This window comes from Hipposideros armiger, unplaced genomic scaffold (assembly GCF_001890085.2).
Source record: "Hipposideros armiger isolate ML-2016 unplaced genomic scaffold, ASM189008v1 scaffold_3, whole genome shotgun sequence".
NCBI classification, from domain to species: Eukaryota; Metazoa; Chordata; class Mammalia; order Chiroptera; family Hipposideridae; genus Hipposideros; species Hipposideros armiger.
In genome coordinates, this window is record NW_017731353.1 from 7,667,040 (window position 1) to 7,671,973 (window position 4,934).

Consider the following 4,934-nt stretch of genomic DNA (forward strand, 5'->3'; position numbering starts at 1 on the left):
CCATACCCGGGTTCAGAGGGCCTCTGGTGGCCTTGTCCTGTGACCCGGACTGACCTCCACATTCACCACTTCGCACTGTCAGTTTTGAACATTCTTCGTTGACCCCAAAGATTAGTGACATTCGTAGAATAGATGTTTACTATGTGGCAGGGAGGAGGGACTATGGTGAGTGACGCTTTTGGGGGTTGGGGTGGAGTGGGGGGAAGGAGTGGAAATGGGGGGGATGGGAGGGGCGGGCAGGTAGGAATGACGGAAAGGTAAAGAGGCCATAAAAAATACATAAATAAATAAATAAATTTAAAAACGGGTGAAGAAGGTAACTTCCTGAGGTATTAATAGCTGAGAAGACAACATGTCGGGTTGATGTGAAAGTGACCAGCTGGGCAGGGAGTGAGGGGCCTTAGATGGTGGGCCTTGAAGAGGTGGCAGGAGTGCAGAGCTTTGCACATGACAGGGAAGAGTGCGGGCAGGGTCAGCCGGGGAGCAGCAAGGTGCCCGGGGTCACGCTGAGAGGAGGGGCAGCCGGCAGGGCCGGGCAGTGCGTGGGACCAGGGCTGCCAAGTTCCCTGGGCGCAGGCGGAGCGGCTGCTTGTTCTGTGGGTGCAGCAGGGCGAGGGGAGCACAGCTCTGTCCTGGTGGCCTGGGTGCTGTCTCATGAGGGTGGCCTAGTGAGACGCTGGCAGGAGGCAGAGAGTGATGTCAGGTGCATCCTGGAGGTGGGCGGACGGATTAGGACATGTGGTGATGGAGGCGGTGGGGAGGGGATGACTCAGGCGCGGCCCTAAGGTGGGGACAGCTCAGAGGATGGGCTGCAGGGGTGTGAAGCACAAGCTGTGTCTGGACCCTGTTGTGTTGAGATGGACTTGAGAAGCTCAGGGTGACTCACGTAGGCAGGTGACCAGCTGAGCAGGAGCTCTGGGGCCAGGTGGGGACCGGAGGAAACACACAGAGCCCTCTGACGACAGGCAGAAGCTGGAAGACTTGAGGCTGCACTTGGCCACCTAGGGCCAGGGGCCAGAGAGAGGACAGGAGGGGAGTTAGCCCAGGCCCTGGGCGTCACCTAGCAGAGGCGACGAGGAGGGAGTCTGGAGGAGAGGAAAACCAGGAGTGTGCTCCAGGAAACAGGACATGGTCCTGACATGTGGGAGCAGAGGGCACAGGACTGGTCATGGGCAGTCCCTGGACATCCTGTCATGGTCAGTGTGAACAGCGGAGGGGCAGGAACCCAGCTGAAGCCACTGTGGAATCTCAGCCGCATGCTAAAGACAGGAGCGAGCCCCACTGCTGGTGGGAAGCTCGGGGGCCCCGGCCCCGCCTGGCGGTGGTGCTGAGGGCGGGGTGTAGCTCCAGGCCAGGCAGGGACTAAGAGGCCTGGAGCGCATTTCCAGGGAGAGGGACAATCCCCAATTGCAAGACACTGGGAGGCCTTCCCAGCGGAGGTGGTGCCAGTCAAGGCTCAGGGTCTGTGGGTATTTTCTAGGTCAAGGAATGCTTGAGTCATTGGAAGGTGGGAGAGGCAGGCAGGGCTCACCCCAGAGTCTCTGGAGGGAGCGTGGCCCTGGGACTCCTTGATTTTGACCCTCTGGCCTCCAGAACTGGGAGAGAATATTCTTCTGTTGTTGTAAGTCACCCAGTTATGGTATTTTGTTATGGCGGCCCCAGGACACAGGTGCTGGAGGCAGTCATAGTCCCTTCCTACATTTTCTAGAATTTCTAAGCTCCTGGAAAGAGGACCGGCTTGATTTCACTCTGCCTCCACCATGCTGCCGGCCCCATGTGGCTCTGGGTACAGGTCTGAGTCACCAGCGTGGGGTCCAGGCTCAGAGGGAAAGGCTGAGGCCAAGACTGAGGCCAGAGCGGCACTGCCAGGTGTGAGACAGGGGCCCTGGGTGGGCCAACACCATGCTGGGGACTTGCATTCAAACACTGTAATCTTATAACTGAGCAAATCATTTCCCCAGAGAAGTCTCCTGTCTACAGTGTATGAAATAATTTATTTTGAAACGTCTGCAGGATTTATTTGATTAAAAAAGCCATCGACGGGAGTTTTTAATCCACACATTTGCAGAGAATTCTTGAGGCTCACAGAGCACCCCCAGTGACACCTTGTCCCCTCCCCACATTCAATTAGCCACATGTCCCTGCCAACTCAGAAAGTGCAGGCAGGACAGACCTGAGATTAATTTTTCATGGGGCTTTGGACCATAAATGATTTTTCTATTTACTGATGTAGCTCGTACATAAAAGATGGTGGTATTTCATCAAATACGGACCAACTGCAAATTATGCTAGATAAACAGTGTGAAAAAATTCAATATGCTGCTGACTGTTTATATACACATACAGATACATTATTAATATGTATATTTAAGAGTAGCAATCTAATCCATGTCGTTAACTCTTTGTGAATAGTTTTCCCTTTTTGAGGTGTTTGCTTGCGGTTTAGAACAATTTTAATGCTGTTACAGTGGAGGGTGTGTGGTAACAGACTTTCTTTTCATCACCCCACCACCACCACTGCCACCACCACCTTCAGCACCACCCAGTTTCCAGGAAGGACACAACCTCCCTGAATGCATTTCTTTTCATCTTTGCCCTCTAGTCTCTAACAGGGGCTTTCAACTGAGCAACACCCCCCCCTCCGCCCCACCCCTCCAGGGGACATTTGCAATGTGCAGAAATATTTTTGGTTGTCATAAATTCTGCTGGCATCTGGTGGGTAGAGGCCAGGGTTGCAGCTAAACCAAGAATCATCTTGCCCGAAAATGTCAACAGTGCAATGCCTGTGCTGAGCAAACTCAACCCACGTCTGAGGATTGGAATGCACGCTGAGTTACAACTTCCGCAGCTCCATGCCTCTGCTGCCCTGCTGCCCTGCTGCCTAGAGGGTCTTCCCACTTCCCTCTTCATTAGCAAATGCTCTCTTCCCCTGTAAGACACAGGCCCAGAGTAACCTTCAGGGACAACCCCTCCCTACACCAGAGCTGGGACTCTCTGCAGGACTCCAGAGCACTCCACATGCTCTTTAATTAGAGCACTTATCTCAGGACACTTGAGAGTGAAGCTAGTGCTAGGCCAGAGTCTGCTCCAACCATGGCTCATGTAGCTCCCAGGACACAACAACTCCACCTTGTTTCCATCTGCTTTCCTAGCAGCTGTATGAGGGCCAGAGACTAGTGGGTTCTGAATGGGTGTTTGCCTGCTGGCTGGATGGATAGATGGTGGATGGATGGCTGGATGGCTGGATGGATAATGGATGGATAGTGGATGGATAGTGGATAAATAACAGGTAAACAGATGGTGGATGGATGGAGGGTAGATGGTGGATGGATGGAGGGTAGATGGATGGATGGGTGAATGGGTGGATGGATGGGTGGATGGATGGTTGGATGGATGGTTGGATGGATTGTAGGTAAACAGATAGATTGTGGATGGATGGATGGATGGATGGATGGATGGATGGATGGATGGATGAATAGATGATTGGGTAGACAGATGGATGGTGGAGGATGGATATATTAATGGACAGACAAATGAACAGATACATAGTGGGTAGGTCAGGAGACCTCGCTGTAGTCTTTTGTTTACCACCAACTGGATATTTGACTCTTGAAAGGTCAGTCTCCCTAGGATTGCTTTGCTGTTCACGTGGTTGGTCTAGAGAAGGGCAGGGGCTTGTTTCCAGCTGGTGCCGTAGGCTCCTGAGCGCTCAGTGGGGGTGGCCGTGGGCTGCCTTTGGGAACATGCGGGGCACCTGAGAAAAGAGTTGCCACATAAAATACAGGACTTCTATTTAAATCTGATTTTTGGGGGTCAGATAACCTTAATTTTTAGTGTAAGTGTATCTTAAATATTATATAGGGCATACTTAGACTAAAAAATTATGTGTTGTTTATCGAAAATTAAAATTTAACTGGGCATCCTGCGTTTCTATTTGCTAAGTCAGGTGACATGACCTGTGAGGGAGGGGCGGAGGAAGGGAAGATGTCCGCGTTTTTCTCCAGGTCCTGTGTGAGGTTCTGAAGCAGAGTTTGAAAACTGTTTGTGGAAAGACCTTCAGTCCCTTGCAGCAGCCCCCTGGGGTCCGGGGAAGCCAGCAGGAACCGCTATCGCCACGTGTGTCTCTCATGCCCCAGATAGCGCGGGCAGGACACGCAGGCGTGTGCAGAGCTGTGCCCGGCTCCCTCTGATCTCCATGCCCAGGGGAAGCAGTGCTGCCAGCCCGCCCACCCAGCCTGCCCTGTCCTAGTTCCAGGCCAGCCCTCCAGCCTTGCGTGGGCAGACGAGGGACCTGGGCTTTTTGAGGACAATTCTGGGCCCTGTTTCTTGCAGTCCCCGCTCTGCTTTGAGCCGAGGCATAGAATAATTAACTGCAAAGCAAACAGCAAGCCTCTCATTGCAAACTCGCATTTGTCTGTGGAGTTTTACGCGCCCCAGGAAACCAGCACTTAGAGGTTTAGAGAAATCATTGGCCCCGGGAAAGAGTCCCAGCTGGAAGGACGAGGAAAGCAGCATCGTTTAGCAGCCACAGCTGCCCCAGGCCAAGGACAAGGCCAGGGAGGGGCTCCACCCACAGCTGGTGGGTTAGCAGGGAACAGAGAACAGAACAGCCTTTTTGCCCCCTCACCCCACCTGAGCCCTGAGGCCATTTCTGGGATCCAAGCTTTGCCAGATGGGCCTATTTCTGTCTGTTCAGTACATGTGTAGGAGGTCCCACCCCAGCCAGGTGCAGGGGTGAGGGGCACACCTGCTTGGCTGCCCTTGGCCAGGAAGGCACACTTCAGGGTGGGTGCCTCAGCCTGAGGGACGGGGGTCTCCCCATGATGTGTCCTCTAAGCTGAATCCTGATAACTAGCCCAGTGTCAGTGGCGGTGGAGGGGGGAGAAGGGAAGGGGAGGTGTCTGAGCCAGCATGGGGGGCCAGCACATGGGGGG